This window comes from Columba livia, chromosome 1, assembly GCF_036013475.1.
Source record: "Columba livia isolate bColLiv1 breed racing homer chromosome 1, bColLiv1.pat.W.v2, whole genome shotgun sequence".
In the NCBI taxonomy this organism is placed as follows: Eukaryota; Metazoa; Chordata; class Aves; order Columbiformes; family Columbidae; genus Columba; species Columba livia.
In genome coordinates, this window is record NC_088602.1 from 109411835 (window position 1) to 109427954 (window position 16120).

General features: G+C 37.9%; 1 protein-coding gene and 1 long non-coding RNA gene across 12 annotated transcripts in view; one reads left to right on the plus strand and one right to left on the minus strand.

Annotated features, from left to right (window-relative positions):
• CTPS2 (CTP synthase 2) overlaps positions 1–16120 on the plus strand; it is a 103207-nt gene that overhangs the window by 54766 nt on the left and 32321 nt on the right. The gene's annotated exons all lie outside the window — the stretch shown is intronic.
• Positions 3493–5246, minus strand: LOC110364237 (uncharacterized). Its single transcript, XR_002422870.2, has 3 exons — positions 5092–5246; positions 4721–4880; positions 3493–3739 (listed from the first exon to the last, which is right to left on the minus strand). It is a non-coding gene; the product is annotated as an uncharacterized LOC110364237 (long non-coding RNA).

The following is a 16120-nucleotide window of genomic DNA, read 5'->3' on the forward strand; positions in this document are numbered from 1 at the left end:
CTGACAGAAGCCTGAAGCAGGCTCCTATGGCGATATGCATAGTGTATGTTATTGTAATGCACAAGAAACAGATACAAATCATTCTAAGGGGGAAACCCATCAGTAATCAGAACTGCTAAATAATCTGTTTTAGCAGAGTCCCTCTTGTGCTAAATACTGCTTACACATTTTATATAGTAACAAATGTAGCTAATCAATAAAAACAATTGGAAGAGAAGCAGATTAGTGAGGCCTGTGAACTACTGAACTGATGTAGATGTTGCATTGTTCCACAATGTTAATTGGAAAAACTGTGTCAGCACTGATAGGATCTTGTGATGCCACTGTGTGGTTCAACTGAGTGCTCTTAAGACAAAATCAGTGTACTCTTCTTTGGATTCCTGCTGCTTTGAAAACTGAAGAGGGGGAAGAAAGGCAGTCAGGCAGTAGTTCTGTTTCCTTTTATTTTTTTAAGAAAAAGGAAAAAAGACAAAAGTTCAGAAGTTCAAATATGTAGTTTGGCTGGGAAACTGTGAAGCAACCATAAAATATGCAGCTACTTATATCCCTTCTTATTTTGCTAAGCATTCAAATACTCAAACTATACTCATCAAAGCTGATAATTTCTTCTGAAGTACGTATAAAATATCTTGGTCTACTTTGTTTTCCTTTGATCTGCATCTATGTAAATTTGAACCTTGTTATTAGAAATAAAAGCTGAGATTGTCAAGTAATGATTTAACTCAGACTTCCAAAAGAGAAGCAGGTGGCTGAAATAATGAGAAATGATACTACTGGAGACTGTCTCTCAATTAAAATAACACGTTATTGTACTATAGAAGAGCATTGTCTGCATTAGTAAAAAGTTTTAAGCATCATAAAAGGTTTTTACGTAATAAGGCAATTGTGACTTGTTCTGTTTTGAACAATAATGATGCACAACTGAACGTGTGGATGTAGAGAGTTGCCTGCCAGACTCAGTATCTGTTTCATTTTAGCTGTTAATCTGTTTCTACTGAGTATCATTACAACAGCGTTGCTCCACCTTGGTTCTGCAAAAGCACTCACGAGTAACTTTACGTAGGAGGGAAGCCCTGTACAGCCCTGTATTACTTGTTTTGGGGAATATTTATATCAATCATATTGGCGTGTAAATGACTGCAAGTATTGTAGAGTTAAGATTTCAAATACCTTGGAAAAAATAATAGTCTCTGCATACAAAAAATGGAAGTTAATGGCTTAATAATGTAACACAGGCAAAATTATGTTTTTAAAATTCTATAGGGAAAAAATAATTCCTAAAGCTGAATATGTATGTGCTGAAAACTTAAAGGAAATGAGACCTAGAATTTGGAAATATTAACAAGTTGTGATTTATAAGCTGTGTTTGAGAGATTTGAAGTTGCTATTAAATATTTTCATTTAGGTTTAAATTAAAAATGTGTACTCTGAAGAGCAAAAAAAAAGCCCTCTGATATGGCAGTTATTTATATTCACCAGACCATACCATTTACACTATCAAAATACCAATTTAAGATTTTGGCTCAAATTCCCCTTTAACACAGGTTTGATTTGAGTAGGGAAAATGAGGGAGGTACATGAGCAGTGATCACAGTCCATCAAGTTCTTGATCTCCTCTCTGTAAATTATTGGTAGGTCATGTTCTTATTATATATTCCTAAACTTTCTGCCTCACTTTCTAGCCTTTTGGGTAATAATGATAGGTAAATTGTTATTGTTCTTTGTAGGAAGGCAGCTGTTCAGAACAGTAATGCCTTTGCTTGGGAGTGGTGCTTAGTATGAGTTTTCTGTTGCAAATGACAGTTTTAAAATTAACTCATTTAAGGGGAAACTGTATAGTCTGTGAACTGCTAATGAACTGGATTCAATGGATGGCAGAAGTTATTTGTTTTTTTTTCCATATCCCTCATATTCCTTTACTGTTAAACTTTGATTTTTTGGATGAGCCTTTTAATAATGTTGTTTGTCAATTTATTGCAACTACATTTAATACTACCCTGGAAGAAAAAAAAATTCAGAATAATTCTAATGTGGTGTTTTTTAAATTCAAAAATAATTTTAATTGTGTCTCTTGTTTTTCATTACCTATTGCATCTTGTGTAGGATTGTGAAGCTTCAGATTTTGCGCTGAGTAAAATTAAAAGTGCATTTTCTATGAAGAAATTGTGCAGAAATAGATTTTGCCGATAGGTGGCACTCTTATAACATGATTATTTCTTGATGCCCACTTTTCCTATACAGGCTGTCAGCAACTTGAATGGATTAAAAAATTTCTAAGGTTTTCTAAGAAGCTGAAAAGGAATGTATGTCCCACTCATGCAAAAGCACCTCTTAAAATTATGTGATTTTATTTATGCGTGTAAAGTAGCTAATGTAGCTTAGTAAGGAAATACATGTTGTGGATATTTAGTTTTGACATCAAAGCATGTTTATTTATTTATTTATTTATTTTTTCCTCTAAACCAGAAAAAAAACAAATATTAAGATTTTCTTTTCTTCCAAGAAACATAACACATTTTAACAGTTGAAGGGTTTGTATAAAAGAATGTCCTAGGAACCTGTAGGAATATTCATATTCTGTTTAAACTTCATAATTTTTGAGGCTTCTATTCATGTGTCATTGGTGTTGAGTACTTTATTCCTCATTACATGGAGAGGAAATTCAGGGATAGGAACCAGTGTAGTATGGGATCTTGAAAGCACTTGGTAGCTTTTGCAGTTGAATCTTTAAGTCCTTAATAAACCCTGAGATCTAACTGATTTATGAGCATAATGGGTAATGTTGGTGTTAAAATTCAGTACAAAATTTTGAGTTATCTAGTTGGATTAGTGCCCAATCCCCTGAATTTCTTGTCGCCAAAATTTCCATCCTTCTAATTTCTCTTATTTTCCACTAATTTCCTCTTGAAATAAATAATAATGCGCATGAATTATGTGTGTGAAAATAGGTATGTCACAGGGAATCATGCAATAAAAAGGTCAAAACGGCACCAAATAGATGTAATGGATGTTTTAATTGCAACACCAACCTCTCAGTTCCTATATATGCTTATGTATTCCCATTTACAAGTAATAACAAGAAAAGTACATAGTTATGTAAATATAATCTAAAATGAACATGTAATGTTACAGTCATCACACAGCATCGTTACTGAAAATACATAATTTGGTTTTAAAAATTGGAACTCTTTATACCATGTAAATGTCACCTTATGTGAATGACAAATCGGAAGTTAGAGGAGAACTGGATAGGATATGCAAGGGAACAGTCCTTAAATGGAAAGATATGTCTTTCCTTTTGTGTGTTTCAGAAACCATTTGATTTGAATTGTGCTACAGGTCAAAAGGAGAGCTCAGGTAAAGCAGGGTTTGTTAAGTGACACGTTCTCAAATGTAGTGTGAAACAGAAAAGGTAGTTCCGAACTAACTGTGAGGCAGCTTAGCTGGAAAGTGCAGCCAGTGAATGTGCAGGAAACACAGTACGAGACATACTTAGTTATATGTCAGATCTTTATTCTGTACATTTTAAAATCAAAACAAATCTGTGGGTTTAGGTGAATGTATGATATTTGCAAACTCCGGGCTCCTCTTCTTCAAAGCAGTGATACTGATTCTTGCAGATGCCTTATGCTTCTGTACCGGTTATCTTTTTGATAATTGTCACAAACTCATCAAAGCTGACTTTTCCGTCCTTATCTTTGTCCAACAATTTAACTACATTATCAAGTGAGAATGAATCCTGTATTTAAAACAGAAAAAGAGAAGAATGAAATAACTAGATTTCCACAACTCTTTTCCTACAAGAAATATTGCCAAGGAGTGATGCAGTCAGTAACAGCTGCTGTTACTTGAAGGTGTTATGGGAGTGTTGTGTTCACCAGTTTTACTGGTTAAACTAGAAATACAATGCCTTGCCTCACCTGCCAAAAATGTTAAAAAAGGTACAACAGCAATTTAAGAAGTATCACATCTTACACAGACAGGTTACTTTGGTCTTGTGCATAAATTTAGAATTTAGGAAACGGAGCAGGTGCAACAGCTACAGCGCGTACATAATCACCAATAAAAATTAATATGCATACCACCTTCTACTTTACTAGATACTCATTTGGGCCCTGCACACGCTGCTGGGAAATGGGTTGCTACTTTCTTTAGGCTTTGAACCAAGACCTGAGAGTCTCTTTCCCCTCTCCTTTTCCTCTCTTTACTAGGAATACTGCGTTTGCTGTTGAAAAGTTCTTGCTAATGAATTAAACATAGTTGAGGTTATTAGCTGCTTTTAATTGTCAAGTCTGGTAAGAGTGCATGTAACATCCTGATGCAGTGAGTATTCTGGTAACATCCCTGATCGGGCTAGTTAAATAATACAAAAGCAGTTTTGGTTTATAATTTTTTTTTTTTTGTTGTTTTTGATTAGACACCTCACGTTAATGAAATTACAAAAATGAATTACTGTTGTTCTCAAAATACTGGACAGCTTCTTAGATTCTTGCATTTTGTTTCATTGGACTTTGTTACCCACTCCCTACTCAGATATCTGTTTGGAGCTACTGTTAATTAATGCGAATGCAGTTTTATAAGCTGACCCTTATCTAAGGATTACTTATGGAGTCAGTGAAGCCATTTGGGCACAATAACCTGCCTTGCAGCACCAGTGGCTTATTGCCTTTTCCTGTCCATTTCCGAGGAAGCACAAGGAATATAAGCAAAGAAAACTCACCTTCAGGTACTGTGCAAATTGGTTCTGAAGGAGACTTTTCAGCCCAGCAATGGACAGTGCAGTGGTATTACCCTCCTTTAGGGCATACTCGGTAAAGTACTTCAGAAGGTTGTCATTCAGTAAATGTTCCATGTTTCTCAGATGTTTTCTTGAAGAAGAACTGCAAACAAAGCAGAGAGTAAGAATCCTGTGCATGAGTATTTTGAAATACATCTGACACCTTGTTCATTCTTTTACTGACCATGTGAAATGCCTAATACTTAACCTAGAAGAAAAGAGTTTTCTTTTTTTGTTTTTTTCTCCTGTAAACCTGGATCAGCTCTCCCTGGCCGAAAGATTTGAAACCCCCAATATGTTAAGGTTATGCTTACCTGACTCAAAATCCAGAGCTTTCAGATGTATCCAGCAGAAGTGTCAGTCTTGGACTGGGGCAACCTTTATAGTTGCTTGTGTGCCCCACCCTAATTATGAAACCAGCATTTGTCATTGAGTCACAGCACTAATTTTACTGTGTTTTCAGTTGTCCAAGAAATAGGATACTTTGGCCATAGAAATGAGTAATACTTTTTTTTTTTTAGTCTCTGAAATGCATCAGCATCCACCACTGCAGGTGATGTAGGTTTACTTGGTCGTCTTTATAGGCCATCCTGGAGAGGTTTTCTCTTCTGAATTTTTGTATGTCACCTTTCAAGGTGTACCACAACCACAGAAGCCTGAAGCAGGCTCTTATGGAAATATGTATAATCTTTGTTATTTTAATGGACTTTTGGAAAATGTAAATATAAATTTGTATTAAAAAGATACCAATAAATAAAATATGATGAAGCTACTTGCCCTTTGTGTGAGTTGACAGTCACCAACGCCAAAGCCAGTTCTTCAAATTTTGTGCTTTTTCTTAGCATACGGAATGATAAATTTCCTCTGGGATAAAAGTTTAGTACTACTATTAGGAATCAAAAGACTCCATGATGTAAATAGAAAAATACTGATGAATTCTAAATGGGATGAATTTAAGGTTCTAAACAATCGTTCTTTCTTGGGAGTATAATGTTCTGACAGTTCTGAACTCATGTTCCATTGATAGTCTATGGTGTATTTTTGAGTGATATTCAGTCCGTGGTTGATGCTTTGTAATCCAGCACTTCTGGCTTTGCAACTGCTGAGCTGCTGGCTCTGGCTGTGGTTCCTACATGTGGTTTCTAATCTGTCTCATGTCTACTGCTATCAGTTTTTGGAGCTTATCTCCAGGCTCACTTACTAGATCTTTCACCCTGTGTATCACTTATTGAGAATCAATCATCATTGCATCACTTGTAACTGTGAGCCAAGAGCTTTGTGGGTGTGTAGGAGCTGGATGGGTTAGAAGGGGATGGATGGGTTGGAAGGGGTGTTTTTGGAGCTGCAGATGTTTGGGTCTAGGGTTCCCTGACTTGTATTTAGAAGGTTTCCTGAGAAGACTAGGCAAGCTTTGCTAGATAAATCATGTAGATATACACCTTGCATTAGCAGCCTGCTTGCATGTGTTTATACTAATTTCCCAAAGTGTCCAAGAATATTAGAAGAGTGCTCCAGAGATCATATAATTTGTTCTTCCTTTTGCCCTAGAATGGGACCACTGGTATTTATGTTGGATGTCTGCTTAATGTATTCTTAAGTGCTTTAAATAATGGGGACATCACAACCTACTTATCTGGTCCATTCCTTGTGGTTCATTATCTTACTATTAGTCAGTATTACTAATGTCCACATGCCCTGCTGCACTTATACCCTTTTCTTCTCCTGTCTCCACAGATAGGGAGAACAGACCTATTGTCTTCCTTTTTAAAACGGCCTTTAACATATCAGAGAAATCCCCTGTCCTCCTTTTTCGGTTCAAAAATCCTTACTAGTTTTGTCTTCCTTTGGGAGTCCTGCTTCTTGGATCAGCTCATCCTTTCTTGACTTTTGCCAGTTGGTTCCCATCCTGCTTGAGATGTTATGTCCAAATCTGTACAGCCTTTTCACCACTCAGTACTCATGGTGTTGCAGATTTAAATAGTACCCGAAGCACTTGATTGATGAGGAGAGCCCGTATGTCATTTTGCAGGGAGGTGGTAGGCTACAGGTCTTTGACAGTGGAAGACCATGTAAAATTTCTTGACTGTATTTCAAGCTTGTTGTAGGGACGACAAATACACTTATTTCAAATTCAGCACAAAAGCTTGGCAATAGCTTGAGGGTCAGAGATCTGGGGCCAGCCATCCCCCAGTCTGTCCAATCCAACTGAGGGGTGAAGCTGGAAATGCACTTTCTCCTATGTTTGTTTTTTGGCTCAACAGGAAGTCAGGAGCTGCTGCTGCCATCACTTGCAGAACCTCTTGCTGCTATGGTAGATGATGGTAGCACTGTAAACAAGACTGAGAGTCCTGATCTAGAATGCATTGGATGGGTTAGGGTGAGTCTCATACACCAAACTGTGGCATGAATTCTGTGGTCACTCATGACAATAAGATAATCCTAAATCCTGTTCTCCTTGTCTTCTTTCTGCAAACAAAATGAAATCCAAACATCTGTCTCTTTCCATCCTGTGTTCCACCTTTGCTAGATGATGGAATTTTGCTAGTAATGCATGAGCAGGTGATCTGCTAAGGCTTCTGCTCTCTATCTGCTAACTGTCCTTGCCTACAGCTCATGCCAGTGGTAGCCACACCATGTGTTCTGCTTTATCCCTTTTGGAAGCAGTGTCAGGAAGCTGGTGTCCCTGATGTGTATTGTTGACATTACAGTATTTGCAAACTTTTTTTTTTTAAGTATTCAAATTACTTGTCTTTACTTGTACCAAAGCATCTCCCTGTCTTGAAGATGTAGCAGTAAGAAGCTTAGTAGTATGGAAGAAGAATAGCATTTCGAGGGATCACAGCTCAAGGAATTCAGCACATCAGCCTTGTTAATTTGTTAAGGGTTCATTAAAGAACACCACCTAATTACCAAATAGCGTAACCAGTTTTACTGAAACATCTTCCCATGGAAGTGAGAGATCAATGTCTGTAAATTTAAGCAACCTGATCAAGAGTTGCAGAAGAGTTGTGTGCCAAATCTGGGGGTGAATCCAATCTCCTCAGATCAGCTTTTTTCAGAAGGTACTGTAAACTGTTAGAGGCTATCAGAATGAGAGAGTGACAGAGTTGGGATGTGTAGTTTGATCACCCAACTCTTTGCTCTCTTCTCTGTCATTTAGACTGCAGTGCCCTCCTCCAATAATTTTATGTGGCATCTCTGAACTCTGTCAGAATCAGCAGAAGAACTCCGTTTGACAGGCCCCAGTACACTGTCCTTGCCAGAAAACCCCTTTGTAAGACAAGTGCTATTCTGAAATAGGTACAGTTCATACAGCACGATCCAGTGATGGAAGAATGATATCCAGGGGTAAGGAACTCTGATTGGTGACCAAGAATTTGAACAGAAGGATGGGAAGATAATATATTAATATTGCCACTACTAGATGATGTGTGACTAGCAGATAACAGCATTTATCTATACTAAAGAACAGCACTTGGCATCAAGATTTGATGTGTGTGCAAGTTGACTCCCAGTGTAGAGGCAGCAGTCCAGGTTTGTTTACAGTGTTTTGCTGCTTTTTGTTGAAGGTATGACTATATATTATTCTTGCAGTTTGTAACACAATTCAATTGGGTTTGCCCCGGGCTAGAGAAATCATGTTAATAAGCACCATATCCTTTTGGAATTGACATTTTAATTGTACCTTAGATACAAAGCTATTAGTAAAAAAAGAACTAAGTTGATAACGTGTTTTAAGTCTGTTTAGGGGTGCACATCACACACGTGTCCCTGTGATGGTGGTGTGCCATTTTCTTTCAATAATGGTGTCTGCAGATTCAATATTCACTCAAAATTGGCAGTTGCTAAGTATTATACTAGTAAACTGGTTTGCTGGTATATTTGGAGCAAGCAGTTCCAATCACATTGGAGAATAAGAGAATACAAGCTGCAGGGATGACTGAAGTGTGGGCACCACTGTCAGTGGTAGGAGTGGTGAAGCTTATGGCATCATAGTCACACGGTCTTCATGCACATTTAATAATGGGTTAAGTGGGATGGTAACTCAGGTGCTATGGCTTTTGTCCTTGTTGCATCCTTCCTGCCACCACTGATGGCTGAATGGTATATGAATCTGTGCTCCTTGTTTACCTTAGCATGCTGGATTATAAATTGGGTTGGTCTACTAGTGGATTTTTATGCCATTCACTAGCACTGTTGGAAGGGACAAGGCACCTTCCAGAGGGGTGGGGCTGTCACCTGAGGGCAGCAGCTATCTCAATCATCCTGTTTAATCCTCTGCTGATGGGTTAACACCCTAACCCTCCAGTATTTTTCCACCTTCTTCAGTATATTTTATTGTAGCAGCACCACTGTTACTTGAGTGTCAGCCCAACTACTTTAAAGCTAGTTGAGGAATCTCTGTGAGACTTATGTTACAGCCTGACCGCAAACCAGAAATGTCTACTGTCAAGGTGAAGTTTGCTATAATTGAGAACATATATTTGTGGATGTTGTGCATTTGGAAAGAAATAACAGGAGGTGGTTTTGTGTTTAGTATTCACTTATTTCTACTTGTATACTGCTTGTGCATCATCTCTCGCTTCCAGACATCAGTCACTAGATCAAAGCCCTTTCTTAACTTTGGTTACTTTCTGGAGTGGAAACAGAGAAAGATGATGGGACAATTTAAATAAATTGGACTGGATTAGGGACTCTCTGGAACATATGATTCCATGTCTGATTTGCAAAGAAATCTTGCACAGGTGTCAATTAAGTTTGGTTTCTTATTGAGTAAAACAGCAGAGCAGTATTTGTGTAGGACCAGTGCTAGTGTAAGGAATGTACATATATCTATGCCTGTTGTAAAATACCAATCCCCATACTGCATATGGACTTAAATGTGGGACATATACAATAATAGATCTGTAGGAATACCTTTTTTTGAAATAATTGTACTCTACATCTTTACAAGTAATGAAAGCTGTGGAGATACAGATGTCGATCTCTACCATGACGTGTGTACGTTTTGGCTACAAGGGCTTTGTCGTGGCTTGGCGAGTTGCAGATGAGGCCTGCAGCTGCAGTCATCTTCAGACATTTTTACACCATCTGCAAAAAGGAAAAGGCTTTAAAGTTGGGATACTGATAGTCAGTCTACTACACAGGACCTTTGTCAAGGTGTATGTTGGCAGATATGGGAACTAACTGTAGCGCAAATAGGGAATTGTGATAGAGCTTCTCAATGTTGCCATTACCATGGGTTCTTGCTGTCAGGCTAGGAGGAGGCAGAGGACAGGTTGAGACAGAAGGAGCAGTTAAATTTTCTGAAGAAGAGAAAATTATTATGGCGAAGAGGTTCAGCAAACTGCACTAGAGCCGTTGTGGGGAACCTGGCCTTGCTTTGAGGTACGTAACTGTTAGATGGAAGTTGAGGATGTGTTGTAAAATCCTTTATGTGTCACAGGTGATGCACTTCTTGTGTAAAAATTGCCATTGTTTCTAAACATCCAATGGTGACATTTAAAAGGGTTGTCTCATCTCACAAAATAAACCTCAACTATATGGGTTATCCTGACAACAGTTTCTTCCAGGCCCTCCCTTGTTATAATATGACATATACCTAATGAGACATTGAAGGTGTCTCCCTAAACAGGACTGGGTGTGACTGCTACATGGATGAATGATTTAATATGATGCATTGTTTGTAGGCAGGTTTAAATTGGTGATGTGTTATTCATTGTAGCTATATGTGTCAGCTTTGGCTGTCATATGTACACATCTGGCAGGCAAACTATTATATCACTGAAACTCCCTGTTATGTAGATATTCTATGTTACATGAGACAGTTTTGGTGGACAATGTGTTTCAAGAAGAGGTTTTGTCCTCCCACTTTCTGAACTTTGGCTCATGCAGCAGTGCAATAAGGTTGTTACTGCCACAGCTGAAAAAAGGGCAAAGTAAGTAAGTATAAGTAAAGTAATGCTGTACAAGGGGCAGTAGCAAGTTTGTTATTTCACCAGTGAGATTAAGTCTTAGCTGTCCTCTGACCCTGGAGATGCCTGGACTCTCTCTATGTCTCAGCTGTATCTAGGAACCCTTTTTCATCCTGAAAATGATGCCAAGATTTGTGCTTTATTTTCAAAGCATTGTTGCTCAGCAATGCAAACCTGATGGACTGTTCAAAAGAGGTCTAGAAGTGCACCTAATAAACCACATAGTGTAGGAATTACTTGGCGCTGAGATGCCTAATTCCCAAAGTGTGAAAATACTAGTAAGAAATTCCTTTCCCCAGCTTTCTGCTTGCTTAGAAAAACCTATAATCTGTTTTCATGCAAGTCCAGGACTACTCTCTGTCAATGTCTTAATCCAGCACAGTCCTACTAATGAGTCAGAAATGTCATATCTGATTGTCTCAGTCCTGGAAGGATCTGATCACTGATGTATTCTTACAATTTATTTAACATGATTTGATAGATAAGGGGCCTGATATAATGTTTTTTTAAATAAAGCCTACAGCTTGAGATGGTATAGTGATGTGATAGGATACTCTTGGTTTTCTTTGTGTGCATGTGGGGAAAATAGGGAATCCTGAGTTCTGGCTTCTATGTCTAAAACAATTTTGCCTTTTACGTTAAATAGTAGTCGCTGGGAGGACGAGTATTCTGAATTTTTGACCGCTTGTGCCACTGTGTGCTCTTGTGTGGATGTCTTTGTATACTGGGTAGGGACAGTGGGCCGTCAGCACAGTTACAATTCTCAAGGCTCTAGAAATGGGGCACAGAGGTCTTTTTGTCAGAATTGTGCTGCAATGACACTCCAGGTCACTGTGAACCTGCTGCAGCTGTGCTGGCCTCACTGCTGAAGTAGAATGGAATTATTGATACAGTGCCACAACACTGAGTAAAGGTGCTTGTGCTAGGAAATAACAATCTGCTTTCCTCCAGGAATGGGTAAGTTTGGGGAAAACAGCAGCAACCATGAGACGTGCTCTCAGAGAGAAAGAAATGGAGGTCATTTTGCAAGGCTTCTTTGGTAGCGTCATCTGAATCTCTCTGTTCAACTTCTCTGCCTTCAGCACTCTTGTAAGAACCCAATCAGCCTTGCTGGCCTGGTTGGACTTAGCAGCACAAAATGTGGAGGCAGAGAAATAAATGAATAGGGTAGTGCTAAGAACCTTGGAGCTCTGTTTGATTCAAAGAAGCACTTGTATGCACTGGTTGCTAATTCTCAGAAGTCTGCAAGTGTGCTGTGCCATGTAAGACCAGATTATTAGTGGTATTCTGGGATACGTTTTATTATCAATGTTAAATGTAACAAAAATGATGTTATGAAGTAACGGCTCTACCTTTGGCATATAAATCTCTTATCCGTTAGCACTTTGTGTTGATTTGTAGATATAATAGATATTTACTAAATTATTTCCAAAGTAATACTGTCAAAATGTTCCTTAAGTACGTCACCACGCATTACTATTTCACTTCTCTCTGGTGTGTGAATTTGCAACAATGGCAAGAAAAAGCTGCTGGAGAAGTCTCTCCCAACCCCCCACCCCCTTTTTTGAACAAATCAGGAGTTACTCTGGGACATGAGGGAAAACCAAATATTAAATCAGAGGGAACTAATCAAGCTTTTGAGAAGAGGAGCTGTTGTCTAACTAACAGTATAGAGCAGTCAGTTGTCTGTATATTTTATATGGGATTGTGGCCTATTGAAACTAAGGAACCTATTGCTACTTAACAAAAACTGTAGTAATGAAAGGATAGTGCTTGTGTACCTACCTTAATTTTAGATTTTCTAATTGCCTAGTGTGATTACTAAATCAAAGCCAAATTATAAGAAAGTCAATGAGTAACAGCGGTAGTAGTTTGGAAATTCTCAGTTTACACAATGCATCAAATGAGCAGTTTCTAAACAACTGTAAAACAGAACTTCAAAGAAGTAGATTTGCATTTTCTTACAAACCAAAATTAACAAATTATCCACGTCAGTCACAACTCATTTCTCACTTTTGCTAGTGAGGAACCCAACTATGAATTAAGTTAAATTTAAGATTTGACCTTAGAGCCAGTTTCATTTATTTTAGTGACTAGTCTTACCTTTAACACAGAAAAGCTTTGCTTTTTGCTTTTTTTTCTTTGCTGTAATACACAGAGGTTCACAGCTAAGCTGTAGCAAATTACAGCTTTAACAAGTTTCTTATGATTTGGAACCAAGAGTGGAGAGGATTTTATAAGAAAGTTTTAAATGTCTTTAGCTCATAAGGGTGTGTACCAGGTGCCATGTGGAGCTCGACCTTAAGCCTAGCATCAGTTTGGTGTAGACCTGTGTAACCCCAAGACAGCTGTGCCTGCTATGTGGCCTTTGCGTGTCAGAACTGCCAAAGCATCAAAAAAAGGAGAAACATTGGTTTTCCTCCAAGACATGACTAAAGTTGATTTTTCCCATCACCTCTGCACACTCATCTTCTATTGTCCATCACATCCTAGGATTAAAAAGCACTAGTACCTAGCTATGAAGAATCTGGAATTATGCATTGAAAATAAAGAAAATATATGTATTAAAACATTTGGTGATTATTGCATTGCAGCTAAAAGGTAATGTAGATTTAATTAGTGATGGCTTCCATTGGGGTTATCATTTGTCTTGGCTAATTACAGAGAGCCTACATAGGGATCAGAGACATAACTTGCCATGAAACTGCTAACATTGGTCTTCACTGATGAGGAGGAAGCTCAACAGTTGCCCAAGAGCCTGGCAAAAGTACCAAAGCCTCCGTATTGCTCAATCTTTAAACTGAAAAATAAGTTTTGACAAATCACAGCAGGCATGCTGTGTCTGCAAACAACAGATCGGCAGCCATTGTTTTCTTGCACAGCTTGACTTTGTGCAAAACTTTTTTTGTCTTGTGTCAGAAAAATATTCTAAACATTCTTAAAATAATCCATTTTAAGTAGGGATAATTAGAGTTCTTTCAAGGTTTGTGTTGTCTTGCTGTTTCTCTCACTGTGAATGTGGAATTTTAAGTGATGGTATGCAGAAACTATATGAATTCTGTAACACCAAATAAATTACTGTTTTTGAAATTCACTGTCAATGGCAACATTATGTGGTGAATATATTTGCATTAGCACCTCCTCACCCAACTTAACAGCTTTTCATCTGTGTTTTCTGAACTGGAACTTAAGTGACAAAACACATTTAATTGTCTTTGTCTCTTGGGGGGATTTGAGAGCCAGTACTTAAGCAAACAACTGGAAATGTTCCTAAAAATTATTTCATCAGTGAATTTATTTAATTTCTACTTCATTCTACCATGTCCTTGCAAACTCAGCAATACCTGAAGCTTGCGTGACAAGTAGCACTGGGAGGACTTTTATTCGGGATAATGAATTAAAAGGAAAGAACTCTGTTTTCCTCTTAGAACCCAGATTGAACTGATGAAATGTATTTGTGAACTGAGCACACCTATGGTTGTCTCACAGGTCGGCAGTGTGTTTGGTGTTCTCCAGTGCATATTACGGTATCACTTTTACTTAAGAAAAGCACACTGGGTCAGACCACAGCTCCATCTAGACCAAAGGCCTATTTTGACCCATCACTTGTTTCCATTGGCATCTATGAGTAATTATCTGTGGAAAAAATATTGCAGAGCAGGTGTACAGTGATGCTTCCCCAGTGTATTTCTCATATCCTACAACTTATAGCTTAGATGTTTTCAAGACAGAGAAGAGCTGAAGACCTAAACTGCACAGTAAAAACTGTGGCCAGCACAGATGTAAGAAGCATTAGAATAATCTCCTCTCTTGTGCTTTTTCTTCCTTTTGTAATGGCTAATGTTGAATAGTTTTTGACTGTTACTGCATGTTGAACTGACATCTTCATAGAACTGTCTATTGTAGTCTCAAGGTCCTGTTCTTAAGGGGCTGTGATCAGCTCAAAGCCTGTAACTGTGGTGCGAAATTAAGCTTGTTTTATCCTCTGTGCATGTCTTTATGTTTGATTTTGCTGAATTTCACCTGACATTTTAATCTTTGATCGCTAATTTTCAGAAGGTCCATTTGTGATCCTTTATAGTAGGGTCTCATCTCTATTACCATCACTAAATTAGGTGTGATCAGCAGACTGTCACCTACTGTTAATTCTTTTTTTTACTTTTTATCAAATAAGTTGAATGTACTATTCCTCGAGCCTTGTTCAACTCGTCACTTTCCTCCGCTGTGAAAAATTGCATTGTCTTTTACCCTTGTACTTTGTTTTAGCTGTATTTTGTGTGTGTTAAGCCCATAGCTGCTTAGTTTTTACGAGTCTTTGATGACTTAGATGCCTTTCTAACATCTGTTAGAAATCAAAGTGGACATTGATTATCAACCAGATCTCCCTTATCCATGTACATTTCCTCTGAAGAACTCCCTTTACCAAGTCTTCGTTGGCAGTGTCCCAACCTGTTATAGCTACGTAGGTGCCTCCTACTACTGCATTTTGTTAAAGGTTCTGCCAGGTTGCCTGGCGCAGACATCAGGTGTTTCAGACTAGAGATTTCTATGTCTCTTCTGAAGCATTTGCCACTTGGAGTATTTGGGTGACAAGGCTGGTGAGAGGTTGTTCACCACAGTTACTAAATCAGCTATTGCATCCTCCAGTTGCTTCAAAATTTAGTACCTTCAGTTTCCAGTGATTTCTTACTGTTTTGTCTATTTGTTTTGTAACCACTTCTTTTAACACTTCAATTTGAGATGGGCACATCAGAGTCTCCCATGAAGAAGGTTTTTAGCTTGGGAATGTCTTGCAAACTCCTTGACAGTGCACAGAAGCAAAATGCTATTTTTTTAGTGCCATGGCCATAGCTTCTTTGAGTATGAGTTTTATTTTTTTAATCCTGATAATTGATTAGATTTACAATGGCAGATTTTTCTCCTTAAATGAAAATGAATGAAAGATAACTTACTCTTAGTTGTTGATGCCTTTTACAAGTTGCTTCTCTAACATTTTGATGGGGAATAATGATTTGGTATTTATATATTCAACTTGAAAGTATTTGTGTGTCTTTATCTTCATTTAGACATAATTTTTGTGAAGGATACCTTCTTGCTGTTAATAATCTCCCACTTTTTTATTTCTTAAGATATTCTTCGTAAGGAGGATTTTTTTCTAGATAGAATTGCATGTTGCATTTTCAGAAAGTCTTTGACCTTTACGGTACTTACATAATGAATTATGTGTAACTAATTCGAAATCAAATAGGAAAATTTATGCTATGTACAAAACAATTTTCTGGATGAAGTGGATGTAGGTGCGTATCTTTCAGTGTCTTATTTAACAAGCAGAGAATATTTATTTTATGGAGGGGTATATGCCCAAGTC